Consider the following 14,773-nt stretch of genomic DNA (forward strand, 5'->3'; position numbering starts at 1 on the left):
TCATCTTTGAGTCGATCCTTTCGCCACCTTTGGTGGGACCAAAGAGATGAAATTTGCCTGAGCTTTGAGCGCCTGAAATGTGGCTGACCAATGCGGTAGAAAGGTGCTCCCCCACTTCGACAGAGGTGGGAGAGAACCTCAAGAACGGCCATGTTTCGGCACTCTGCCGCTGGATCTTGTGCTGTTAAGACCTGTTTTAGTTGTGCTCCGTAATGACGAAAGAGTGGAGACATGGTATGCATGTGGAATATTTAAGAGTAGTTTGAAATAATAATATCTCTATTTCAGGAACTTTTGTGGGGAGAATTAAATGTCAGGCAGGTAATATTAATGGGATTGTAGTAATCTTCGGAAGTGACCAACGGTCACAATGAAACCACGTGTAGCAACAAGTTGAAATACTTCCGTGTGCTTAAGTTAAGTTGAATTACTAGCGTGTGTACAATAAGTTGAAATATTTAAGAAATAGCGTGTGTACCATAAGTTGAAATATTTAGGAAATGGCGTGTGCAGGACTTGAAATTAGAGACGAGTACTTCCACGTGGTGAGTACAGTGTGAGTCTCAAACTGTGTATGAGACAAAAGATAAAGAGAAGTACTCGTCCATGGTATCAGTTGAGGACTCGCGTGTGTGATGAATACGTTCTTAATATTACTTTGCGTGATATGATTCCGTGTGACGCTAGATTCAAACTCTGAGAGAGAAGCAAGGTGAGTCGGCCATCTATCCAGCAACGTCACTTGGCTTGCATTGCACAGGAAGACGTGCATATATCTCCAGAGTTCATAGTAGGAAAGTAGAATTACGAAGTGGGGCAGTGTCGTGTGAAACTGGGATAAATATTAATTGAAGTGGGAAAGCTGAAAGTGATAGTGTTGTGACTATTTAGTTTTATATTTCCTATTGTAGTGTGGTGTATGTCATGTAATTTGGGTATGTGTGGTTTGCATGGGAGAGTAGCGAGGTAGTTTCAAAAGATTAGTGGGTTATGCTTGTTCTTTCGGTACCGCTCGGTCTGGAGGAAAGTTTATTGATGATGATTGTGAGTGTCGAAGTGTGAGGTATAATAAAAGATCCACCATCCTATCCAGAAAGTGCACTGTAGCGTACAATAATTACGAGACCATAATATAGAGATTCACCATTGTAAAGCCATGCCCACTGGGCGGAATTTCTCATGTGTTATTGTTGTGGGTTATAGAATTTGTGTGTTTAGGTTAGAGAATTTATCGGAATAAATAAGATAGTGAAAAGAAAAAGATTGGTGGACTTTTCCTTCGAATTGTATGTTGGCATAATGTCCCGAATTTATAATGTGTGCGCCATTCATATTCAGTGCGGTGGCCACGTGTTGATAAAAGCCGTTAAATAAAAGACAAAAAGGAAATGTGGTATTGCCAGTGCGTAGTGTACAGTCAGAGTTCTGTAAATTACTGATAGTCAGATGCGTGTTTCCGTTGCGTATTAATCATATAGGAGGATAACTTGTAACTTAAGTGTGAGTACTAGAGTTCATGTTACTCGATAAAGAAGAATGAATCCACTCGCTTGGCAGACCACTCATCTTGCAGGCCTGACTGCTTGATGCCACAGTATGAGCAAGGCATGTGGGTGCCTCTCAACGTCATGACCACTTTCCGAATCCATACTGATCACAGGGCAAAGCTACGATTACCAACGAAGAAAGGTTTTCAGGGTCAGAAAGCAAGTCTGTGTCCGTCGAGATCTCCCGATCGAAGAGAGGAAGAAAGAACTGTTTTTATGTCCGGTATGCCGTCAGTTTGTCGCAGAATTTCAGTTTTTTGGTAACTTTGAAGTTCCATCGTTCTATTGTGTCGCAAAACAAGAGGGTTTCGTCCCTGGACGTAGTGTCTGACTTTGCGGCGCCCTGGAACGTCTTCTCCTTGGCAAGAGAGAGTGTCTGCGCCAAAGCAAGGGTGCGTCCCTCATTCGAATTATTGAACCCGTATTCAGGGAAGTCTTTACAAACAGAAAGAGAAACTTATTACTGAAAGATAACTCCCGATGCCACTCTGTCGCGTAGCAACAGCCCTACGTTTGTAACCGACACGTTGAGTCGTGCACAAGAGAAGGGGAGGTCTTGAAGGTGCTTAGCAACGTCGTGGTGCCAGTCTTACCACAAAGGACGCAGTAAATGCTTATTTCCTGAATCTCTCCACCCCCCCCCCCCCCCATCGTTTTAAAGCGACAAAGTGATAGACAGAGTGAAGGGAGAGAGAGGCACCAGCCCGCGTCTGAGCAGAGGTGACACTCGGTGTATTTGAAGGACCTAGTTTCCTTAAATTACAGATCTTCTATTGTCAGTAAGTCATTCGTTACCTCTTTATTGTTTCTTGTACAGTTATACACTCTGTTTTATCTTGATTGCTCTTGTTACAGTTATACACTCTGTTTTATATTGATTGCTCCTCAGACCCACTTTTTGTGCCTCCTCCATTACCTCTTTAGCTCTTCGTATTAGTTCCTCTCTTTCTTCGGCTACAACGACAATATCATCGGCAAATGCTAACACTTTCACTTGACCACCTACATTTACACCTCTTCCAATCTACGAAACTCTTTCTCGGCCATTTCCAGTACCAAGTTTAAGAGACTGGGAAAATACAGTATCCCTGTCTGAAACTTGTTTCCGTTGTAAAACATCAGACTCTCTGCCTTCATCCCTCACTTTACATAAATTTTTCTCAGTGCACATCTGGTCAGTCTGATCAATTTTGAAGGTATTCCTGAGTCTGCCATTACCCTCCACGTGCTTTCTCCGTGGACACTATCATAGACTTTCTAGAAGTCTATATATAGGCAGTGTACCTTCTTATCAAATTGCCACATCTTTTCAATTCCTTGTCTGAGAATGAATATTTGGTCCGTCGAAACAACCATCTGCATTAATTTAATCACAATGTCGTTGGAGGAGACTTTGTAAGAATAGAAACTGATTGCTTCGGACATGCCCAGAGAATGTGGAATTGTCACCTGCCTGCCGAAATTAACGACGGAGTTAAAGGTGGAACACGACATTGCAGTGCCTGTATTATTCTGGTTGCGTTGCAAAGTTCCTTTGGACATGCATGCATGCGAGTACAGGCTGTAGACACATGGTTGACGACATATGGAGGTATGGGTCTAACTGTGAGTCGTGCACGAATAGCCAAATGGTAAGGCGACCGCGTGCGATAAGAGGGAAGTCCGGGTTCGAGTCCAGGTCCGGCACAAATTTTCGTTGTCGTCATTCCATTCTACAGCTGATGGTTGTCCTCATTCGCAATTGCGAATTCATTTAGCGTATTAAAGGTGGAAGGTGAGAAATCGTGAGGAAATCCAAGAATGATTCGGGCAGACGAAATAAATATGCACTGAGGAGATGCGGCTCTCAGGGAGAGAGACCACCAGTATGTATTGCCACTGAGCGGTGAGCGTGCTGGTGCTCATGAGCATGGGAACGGCGCGACATTTCAGAGACTAGGGCCAGCAGATGCACTCCGTTTCAAAATATGTTCATATAACGAGTGTTCCTCTTAAGAGTCTACAGATGTATTTTCTCTGAAGTTTCAGGAGATATTTGCAGTTTAGTTTTTCCAGTGTTTAGCTGGCTTGAGCCCAAAAAAAATACTGCTCATCACATCCTTCATACGACGTCCAGTGTCAACGGAAAGCGAAGCTTTCTTCCCTGTTACAAAGCAATTTTTAAAGTGTTCCATTTCTACATAGCGGTCCAAAATTATTCTGGTACGATATCAATTTTATCGATATGTATCAACAGGAACAGCAAAACGCGAAGAGTAACCAGTACTCAGCAGCGACTTCTCAGCGCTATTGCATGGTAATCGCAGTCAGGGTGAGCCTAGGTGGTTTAAAATCCTCGACCATCTCTGTTTCTCTTTCGTATAGACTACGCCGACCTGTAACGTTCCTAGCAGCGAGTCTCTGAAATCGTTCGATGGATACTTGAAAACGATCCAAACGCTGGAGAAATACTCTCGCAATGGTCACAATAACGGTTTTAATGCGCTCTCCTTTACAGATGAACTGCGCTTTTCCAGAATGCTCCCGACAAATCTAAGTCTTCTTTCACCTTCGCAACACTGATTTCACTTGCTCATCCCATTTACTAGTATTACCATAACATACGAGGTCTTTCGAAAGTGCTGTGTCTGGCGTAGCGTATGAACAAATACACTGTCTGAGAAAAAGAAAGTGAAGCACCGAGAAGATACGATCGGATGTCAGTGTAACTACGTAAGCGTACACGCTATCAAATGGTTCAAATGGCTCTGAGCACTATGGGACTCAACTTCTGAGGTCACTAGTCCCCTAGAAATTAGAACTAGTTAAACCTAACTAACCTAAGGACATCACACACACATCCATGCCCGAGGCAGGATTCGAACCTGCGACCGTAGTGGTCTCCCGGTTCCAGATCGTAGCGCCTGGAACCGCACGGCCACTTCGGCCGGCTACACGCTATCGGCGGGTATGTAAGTGATTAGAGTTTCAGTTCTTTGTGGTAGAACTATCACTCATCAGAGCCCATTAACGTCGTTCGTATTTACATCTACATCTACATTTATACTCCTCAAGCCACCCAACGGAGTGTGGCGGAGGGCACTTTACGTGCCACTGTCATTACCCCCCTTTCTCCTTCCAGTCGCGTATGGTTCGCGGGAAGAGCGACTGCCGGAAAGCCTCCGTGCGCGCTCGAATCTCTCTAATTTTACATTCGTGATCTCCTCGGGAGGTATAAGTAAGGGGAAGCAATTTATTCGATACCTCATCCAGAAACACACCCTCTCGAAACCTGGCCAGCAAGCTACACCGCGATGCAGAGCGCCTCTCTTGCAGAGTCTGCCACTTGAGTTTGCTAAACATCTCCGTAACGCTATCACGCTTAACAAATAACCCTATGACGAAACGCGCCGCTCTTCTTTGGATCTTCTCTATCTCCTCCGTCAACCCGACCTGGTACGGATCCCACACTGATGAGCAATACTCAAGTATAGGTCGAACGAGTGTTTTGTAAGCCACCTCCTTTGTTGATGGACTACATTTTCTAAGGACTCTCCCAATGAATCGCAACCTGGCACCCGCCTTACCAACAATTAATTTTATATGATCATTCCACTTCAAATCGTTCCGAACGCATACTCTCAGATATTTTACAGAAGTAACTACTACCAGTGCTTGTTCCGCTATCATATAATCATACAATAAAGGATCCTTCTTTCTATGTATTCGCAATACATTACATTTTTCTATGTTAAGGGTCAGTTGCCACTCCCTGCATCAAGTGCCTATCCGCTGCAGATCTTCCTGCATTTCGCTGCAGATTTCTAATACTGCAACTTCTCTGTATACTACAACATCATCCGCGAAAAGTCGCATGGAACTTCCGACACTATCTACTAGGTCATTTATATATATTGTGAAAAGCAATGGTCCCATAACACTCCCCTGTGGCATGCCAGAGGTTATTTTAACGTCTGTAGATGTCTCTCCATTGAGAACAACATGCTGTGTTCTGTTTGCTAAAAACTCTTCAATCCAGCCACACAGCTGGTCTGTTATTCCGTAGGCTCTTACTTTGTTTATCAGGCGACAGTGTGGAACTGTATCGAACGCCTTCCGGAAGTCAAGGAAAATGGCATCTACCTGGGAGCCTGTATCTAATATTTTCTGGGTCTCATGAACAAATAAAGCGAGTTGGGTCTCACACGATCGCTGTTTCCGGTATCCATGTTGATTCCTACAGAGTAGATTCTGAGTTTCCAGAAATGACATGATACACGAGCAAAAAACATGTTCTAAAATTCTAGAACAGATCGATGTCAGAGATATAGGCATATAGTTCTGCGCATCTGCTCGACGACCCTTCTTGAAAACTGGGACTACCTGTGCTCTTTTCCAATCATTTGGAACCTTCTGTTCCTCTAGAGACTTGCGGTACACGGCTGTTGGAAAGGGGGCAAGTTCTTTCGCGTACTCTATGTAGAATCGAATTGGTATTCCGTCAGGTCCAGTGGACCTTCCTCTGTTGAGTGATTTCCGCTGCTTTTGTATTCCTTGGACACTTATTTCGATGTCAGCCATTTTTTCCGTTCGTGCGAGGATTTAGAGAAGGAACTGCAGTGCGGTCTTCCTCTGTGAAACAACTTTGGAAAAAGGTATTTAGTATTTCAGCTTTACGCGTGTCATCCTCTGTTTCAATGACATCATCATCCCAGAGTGTCTGGATATGCTGTTTCGATCCACTTACTGATATAACGTAAAACCAGAACTCCCTAGGATTTTCTGTCAAGTCGGTACATAGAATTTTACTTTCGAATTCACAGAACTCTTCACTCATAGCTCTCCTTACGCTAAGTTTGACATTGTTTAGCTTCTGTTTGTCTGAGAGGTTTTGGCTGCGTTTAAACTTGCAGTGAAGCTCTCTTTGCTTTCGCAGTAGTTTCCTAACTTTGTTGTTGAACCACGGTGGGTTTTTCCCGTCCCTCACAGTTTTACTCGGCAAGTGCCTGTCTAAAACGCATTTTACGATTGCCTTGAACTTTTTCCATAAACATTCAACATTGTCAGTGACGGAACAGAAATTTTCGTTTTGATCTGTTAGGTAATCTGAAATCTGCCTCCTATTACTCTTGCTAAACAGTTAAACCTTCCTCCCTTTTTTCATAATCTTAATTATTTCCATATTCAGGGATGCTGCAACGGCCATATGATCACTGATTCCCTGTTCTGCGCTTACAGAGTCGAAAAGTTCGGGTCTGTTTATCAGTAGGCCCAAGATGTTATCTCCACGAGTCGGTTCTCTGTTTAATTGCTCGAGGTAATTTTCGGGTAGTGCACTCAGTATAATGTCACTCGATGCTCTGTCCCTACCACCCGTCCTAAACATCTGAGTGTCCCAGCCTATATCTGGTAAATTGAAATCTCCATCTAAGACTATAACATGCTGAGGAAATTTATGTCAAATGAATTCTAGATTTTCTCTCAGTTGTTCTGCCACTAACGCTGCTGAGTCGGGAGGTCGGTAAAAGGAGCCAATTATTAACTTAGGTTGGTTGTTGAGTATAACCTCCACCCATAATAATTCACAGGAACTATCCACTTCTATTTCACTACAGGATAAACTACTACTAACAGCGACAAACACGCTGTTTAATGTTGTTAACACATTTGGTATGGTATACAAGGGGCGTGAGCCGTATCAGATGTTGAGAGATCACTGTGGCGGACACGTAGTTGCCCGTATACCTGTGAGACAGCGCTATCATCACCTGACAGAGTTTAAAAGCGTCCCCATATTAGGCATCCATTTGTCCGCCTGGTCGAATCGTGCTACAATCAGATTTTTTGGGCATTCTGATGTGACAGTGGTCCGATAATGGACTGCGTGAGAGTGTGAAGGGAGGCATACTCGTCGTCAGGGTTTCAGTTGCCACGTCTGACCACCACAAGGAAGGATCGCCGTATGGTGCACCAAGCAAATGTTAGATCCTTCATATCTACGCTAAGCATCCGAGAAGAAGTAATAGACTCCCTGCCACGTTCTGTGTTATTCTGTACGATTGGTCGGAGACTAGCAGAAGCCGCACCAGAGAATCACCATCCCATGCGAAGGCTATCGTTAAAAAGACAACACAAACAGCTTCCGTTTGGAATGGTGCCGTGACGGTGAAACATGACCTGCTGTTGAATGGAGTCGCATTGTGTTCAGCGATGAATCGCGGTTCTGCACTACACCGTACGACCATCGTCGGACAGCAAGGCGACGATCTGGAGAGAGGTCCCATTGTCCCATTGTTTTGGAGAGGCACAGCTGTTACTTCTGGCGTCATGGCGTTGGGAGCCATCGGGTATGACTTCAGGTCACGGCTGATAGTGATTGGAGGAACTCTGATGGCACAATGTTACGTCACGGACGTTTTGGGTCCTCATGTGTTAGCTCACATGCGATAATGTCGTGATGCAATTTTTGAACAGAACAATGCTCGTCCACGCATGATACCTCTCTCTGCGAACTCCCCTCGTGATGGCGAAGTACTCCCGTGGCCAGCCTTATACCCAAATGTGTTCTCGATAGAACATGTGTAGGACCAGGTCGGACGTCGATTCCGTCCCAGTGTCAATATCCAGTATATCAATCATCAGTTACAACATTGTGAGGCCGGCCGATGTGGCCGAGCGGTTCTAGGCGCTTCAGTCCGGAGCCGCACTGTTGCTGCGGTCGAAGGTTAGAATCCTGCCTCGGGCATGGATGTGTGTGATGTCCTTAGGTTAGTTAGGTTTAAGTAGTTCTAAGTCTAGGGGACTGATGATGGTGGTGGTGGTGGTGGTTAGTGTTTAACGTCCCGTCGACAACGAGGTCATTAGAGACGGAGCGCAAGCTCGGGTTAGGGAAGGATTGGGAAGGAAATCGGCCGTGCCCTTTCAAAGGAACCATCTCGGCATTCGCCGGGACTGATGACCTCAGATGTTAAGTCCCATAGTGGTTAGAACCATTTAAACATTGTGAGTCAGCTTGCCTGAGGAAAGGTTACAACGCCGTCATGACACTCCTCCCATCGAAATCAGTACATGCAGCCAGGCCAGAAGGGCTACAACGTCATACTGATACATGGGTTCATACTCTCATGGTCTTTGTAAAATTGACTCGATTTTGTAATCACTGAAATAACATTACACTTCACCATCTCAACGTATGAGGTTTAATTTCATTTCCTCCTCCCTTTCCGTATGCTTCACTTTTTTGTCAGGCAGTGTACATCAATACGCTGCCTCCGGCCTGTTGTTCGGATGATTTGTAGGCGACTTCGCGACTTTATCCGAGATTTAAACTTCCAAAGAACACCGAGAAAATCTTTGCGCTGTTTAGCATTTGAGACTGATGTGTAGGAAGCTCCTGTTCACATAACAGTGGCCAGACTCAAATTGAAACCTTAGAAAGTAGGTATGCACTGACTGACCGAGTCAGATATTGTTACTCAGTGTCAGTACTGCATCTGACTCTTGCAGTTTGTGCTCGGTGGAGAAGTTGATCCAGAAATGGCTTCTTTTCCTAATGAAGGTTTTACTATATTTATCGTGGTACGTAAACTTGTAGAGCAAACGACGTAGGTGTTCTGAACGAACTTATTATCGGAAACACCTCGTAATACTGTGATAGATGCATTGTTCTGCATGAAATAACCGCAGATGTTATCATTACTAGTTATTTCTGTGGGAAATGTCGCATTCTGTTGTTCACAGAAGTTACGGTATGGTAGAAAAATAAGTGTGCAATAATTCGTGCTGGAATCTGGCTTTTCCCATCGTGCAGAAGGGTCGGTGGGGACTTTCATTTCCCATCCGTACATTTCAAGCAAAAGCAGTTCCTTCTCATAACATCACTCAACGAATGTGTAGGTAACTGTACATTGTATGCTATTTACTTAGCTGACTTTCAAATGCGCAAAGGTAAGCAATCATTGTCATAATTTCATAATCAGCATCATGACTGAATATTTTATAATAATCTGTTGGTTTTCGACGTACATCCATTACTTTTGAGGGATCTGTTCTTATTGGGGTAAGCATTAACTTCAAAGTTTCTTGGCAGTATTACTCAACATAAAAATGGGGGATGGGAACTGATAACAATCGAGATAAATTAGATGTGTAGTAGCGTAGATTTCCACAGTAAGTGATTAAAGAAAATAGTGGGCGGCGTTTACTGAGGAAGGGTACGTAGAATTTCGATTGTGACGTGTTGTGAAATGAATGATATATATCAAGTTCCGTTTTTTATCAGAGAAGAAATGCGCGACGAATGGACTATTGTCTGTAGAAAACTTCATGTTCTGATCAGTGCCTAAGAGTGGTCATGAGCTTCGAACATCTCTGTGACAAACACTACCAATCAATCAGAGCTTGTCAGTTGCAGTGAGCGACAATGGAAACGACTCAAAATAAACGAATCGAGAGGACAGCTCTCCCGTCTATTGCCGGTAGTGATACTATGAATGCATATTTCGGTCCGTGCTTTCGTATCGACGTCGCTGCCTGGTGGGTTCCAATGCCACCAGAAGAGGTGTGATTTTAAATGTGTCGCTGTTACAGGTGTAGAAAACATTGAAACATCCATACGTACACTATTAAAATGACTGTAATGCCTATTAGCCAAATGCACATTAAAAGGAAGACAAAGAACTTATAGAAATGACCATAAGTTGCTGTTTTGAATTATTAGAGAATAATTTAAACAGTAGCTCATGGTGTTATGTAATGTAATTTCTAAAGCTTTTCGTAGCTTGAGACTGGAACTAACATAAGATATATTGAAAGAAAATTATAGGCCAGAAAGAATCGTCCAGTTTTTTTATCTTCAGTGCTGAAGCACACGCAGCGAGAGGTGTGGCGCTAGTGCACTGCAGTCTTCTTTTACGTGTTACACACAGAAAAAACATCTATGCAGCATTGCAACCGAGAAGAAGACTTCTAAGAATGAACATTTCTGAGGTATAGAAAGTACTCGTGCCCTTCACTAAACGTAAAGTGTCTCCAGACATGTGACTGCGCATCCGAGAGTAACATCGTAGACTTTTTTCTGTCACAGTGGATCAACCGCGAATACTCTTGAGTTCCAAGACGTGTGGCTGTAGAAACAGACAGGGGAGGAAGAGGGAAAGAGATTTTGTGTCAAGTACTTCGTCAGAGAGGCTTCACACGTGTTGCACGTTCCCACGTCATCCGTCAGCAATTTTATTGTAGAGTGGAAGTGTGGAGCCAGCACTAATACCAATCTTCGCCCTGCTATAACCAAGAAATTATTCATTTAGAACAGCTACTGGGATATGTGACTATTAAGGGGAACGAACGTGAAGACCAACTGGCGAAACTGTTGCAGTATCTGTTTCTCATAGACATACCCCTACAACGCAGTACACTCGATCACTAAGCAAAAACGGGGCGGAAAATTTTTGCGAACTACGACCGTTACATCAAAGGTACGTGATAATGGGATATTCGGCAACAAATTCCACCCCTCCCTTGGTTTCTCGCCGCTCACGAGAAAAGAATTTATCATTATGAATAGGCTAAGAACAGATCAAATGAATATTAACAAAACGAGCTATTCGCTGCAATTAATACCTTCTCCAAACTGTGATTCCAGCCTTATTGAAGTGAACATTGTGCAATCCTAATATAATGTGATCAATAGAATCTTGGAACAAGTACATTGTAGAGCATTTTAAAAATAATGGGTTGTTTTTCTTTTAGAGTAGCTTCTAATTCCCTTAATACGCCCGTGCCAAATATATTTGCCATTTCGTCAGTCTTTGTAAACGGAAACTTTAAAATTTGAGGAGATTGTGTTTTTTTATTGTAATTATGTAGTTAGACTATTGTACTTGTTACACTAATTATCTCTCAGAATTGTTTGCTTACCTTTACATAATTTGATTTTATATAATACAATGTATTTTATATTTTGTAATGAAGTCAGGAAGATTTTCTTTTTTACACTGTATGATACAATTGTATCTGGTAAAAATGGGTGCCGCCTGACATCACCAATAACTAATAATAGTGAAACAAGTAATACGACTACTTAACTATAAAGCGTACAATACAAAACACACACATACACACACATTTGCCATTTGAAAGGTCCTGACCCAGCACATGTATTACTGCTGTTTACCTGCTTAACCCATCCGCATTTCCGTGCTTCCTCCCTGGTTTGTGGATTACTATGTAATCAGATTCACCAAGTTTTAATGCCCATCTCATCAGTCTAATGGATGTGTCTTCCAAATCTAGTAACCACTTCAGAACAGCACGGCCCGTCACTATCTTGAACCTCCTTCCGTACAGGTAACACGGAAAGTTTGTTGCTGTGTACACCAATCTGAGCATTTCGCTCTCCGTCGTAAAATAATTCTTCTACGCTCCAATCATCTGTTCCTGGCCATCGACCTCTTAGTTCAAAACGCACCCAAGAGCATGATTTGACGCACAACATAACGATGTAAACTCCTTCTGCAAGGCTGGAAATACCAACATTGGACTCGATGTTAACACATGTTTTAATTCGACAATCGCTCTCTGACATTCTTCCAACTACACAATCTGAACATACTTCAATCTAGGATCAGTTCTTGCACCATCCTTACTAATCACATGTCCTAAGGACTTGATTTATTCTAGTGGAAAACGACATTTCTCAGTACTTAGTATCAAATGAGGTGCCAGTAGTCTCTTGCATACTGCCCTCAGTCATTCCCTATGCACCAGCATATCCGTCGAAAAGACGATTATATCGTTGGGATACACCACTCACTGACATTGTTTCAGTTCTTTCAATACTCTGTCTAATAAACTCTGGAATGTTGCCAGTGCAGTTTTTAGCCAAAACGGCATTCTTCTGTACTGATAGCGTGCCCTAAGTGCTGAAAACGCAGTTTTCTCTCTAACACCCACAGCCACTTCTAAATGACGGTATGAACACTTGAAGTCCACCGTCGATAAGTACCGGCGTTGCCCAAGATTGTCAATCGTTTCTACGATGTTTGGAATTGCGTAGCCGTCCACCGTAGTCTTAACTATTTAAATGAGGGTAGTCGCAAGAAAAATGATGATTCTTCGAGCCAACCGTAGATTTCTTCGGTACAACTACAATTCCCGCTCCCCAGGGGCTATTATCCTCCTCTGTTATTCCGTCAGCCAGTTGTTGATTAATCAGTTCCTCCAAAATTGATTGCAGAGATCGATTTTCTGTACGGTCTCCAATATACTGGTGATTCATTCCCTGTTGGAATCCTGTGTTGTGTTTCCTGTGTAGCAGGCCGCTGCCATTTCGGAAGAAATAGATCTTGAAGTTCAACCAACAGGTCCTCCATCTGCGTCCTTTCTGTCTCCTTCAAATGCTTCAATTTTTTACAGAATGCAGTCCCAGCAGCATCTTCTGCCCTCTTAAACTCTACATCTCCTGTATGGCAATCTTCCTCATCTAGGATCTCCAGTGTAGACAAAAATGTTCCCTTCAAGAACTTAATCTCCTCAGTACCAAAATTATCCACAATGCAGAATAGAACCTTGCCTCTGTCCCCCTCCTGCACGCGTACGTTACTACGTATCATCAGTCAACGCACTTAATCCACTACGTCCCCAAGCACTTCCAATATACACAACATATCACTTGGTAAGTCAGGCTTAACATTCAGTCATAGCGACTTCTTGGTGTCACTCTACACACAGTCATGCGAATTAAGTCTTAATGCCATTGCTCACAGTTTAACTGGATTTCCCTGTACACTTGAAGCTTCTCGCGACAGATCAACATTGACAGCAGCTTTCCCTAGCTGGAATGGCTTCCCACTAAGCTCCACTATGGGTAGTTGAAGGTGAATTATGGCATGCTGTTGATACAGAAAGTTTGACTCTAGGGTCATGATATAGCACTCGGTTACATGTGACATCACTTCCACACTACACGCACTTGGTCATCCCAAAAGAAAAATTCATCGCTACTGACCCCAATGATCGTGTATCACTACCCTTACTCCACACAAATTGTAACGTGGTGGATTCCAATGCGTCCTATCCACTAATTCTCTTGAAGCCACTGACAAATACGCCCTTTGTCCCATACAACTTTATGTTCCCTACGATCTATCTCACCCACTATGACACATTCCACCTCTGCATTCGTTTTTACTGCATTTATCTTTACTGGGAACTTCTTTCAGCGGCTCTGAGGTTCCATCTTAAGTTTAGCCGTTACTTCTTAGCTCCAAGACCACCACTCTCGCTACGGCTATATCCATACCACCCCCAACAACTATTTCCGTTAAATCATCATAAGTCCACGCCATCTCTGTTGCCTCTGCACATGGCCTGCACCCCTATAATTAAAATATTTTGCATTCGATGCAAACATGTTTCTTCGATCTCTTATACCTGTTGACACGTCGATTTCCTCACTCTCCAATGTAATCTAACCATTGCATGGAGATCTTTAGGCGCCCCAGTGCGCACCTTCCTAGATACCTTCGGTACTGAACCTCTCAGAAAAGCATCAAGCACACGTTGCTCCATTTCCTGTACCAATAATTCGTTTATCTCTTCATTGAGCGCTAATTGTTAAGTATGTACATTCAGTTTCCTAATCCTACACGCAAACTCTTCAACTGCTTCATTATGCCTTTTGGAACACATTCCCAACTGCTCATGGAAAAACCATGCTATGTTCTGTTTCCTATATCTTTGTTCCAATCCATGCCTGAGTTGATCAAAGGTTCCTGAAATGTGCAACGCCTCTGTGTGCAGCGATACCAGAAAAGGGAGAAACTAGGTTAGTAGCAACCGGATCCACTCCTAGAGTCTGTGACTTCAACACCCTCCGCTATTGACTGTGATAACGTCGGCTCCCGCAGTACCGCTCTGAAAGAGCAGTTGCACTTGGTGAGATGACTGGCGGTGAAGGCGAACCAAAGGAGACACTGCTGACAATAAAGAAGACCTTTATTCAATCTCAATATATGCTTTCCATGACTCAGCGAAGTAAAACACGTCTCACTCAGTTGCCCCTGGCTGGCGCTCATGTACAGTCAAAGGCTTCCACCCTGGTTAGAGGATCCTGCGTAGGCGCCCCGTAATGCTTACAGCAAACCTGTGGGCGGCCAGTAGCCTCCGTAGGCTATGGTGGCGACATCAGCCCCGCGCTACTGCTCCGTCAGCCTGGGACAGACTCTGCTCTGCACACGACCCCTCAG

The sequence above is a fragment of the Schistocerca piceifrons genome, chromosome X, assembly GCF_021461385.2.
Source record: "Schistocerca piceifrons isolate TAMUIC-IGC-003096 chromosome X, iqSchPice1.1, whole genome shotgun sequence".
Classification (NCBI taxonomy): domain Eukaryota; kingdom Metazoa; phylum Arthropoda; class Insecta; order Orthoptera; family Acrididae; genus Schistocerca; species Schistocerca piceifrons.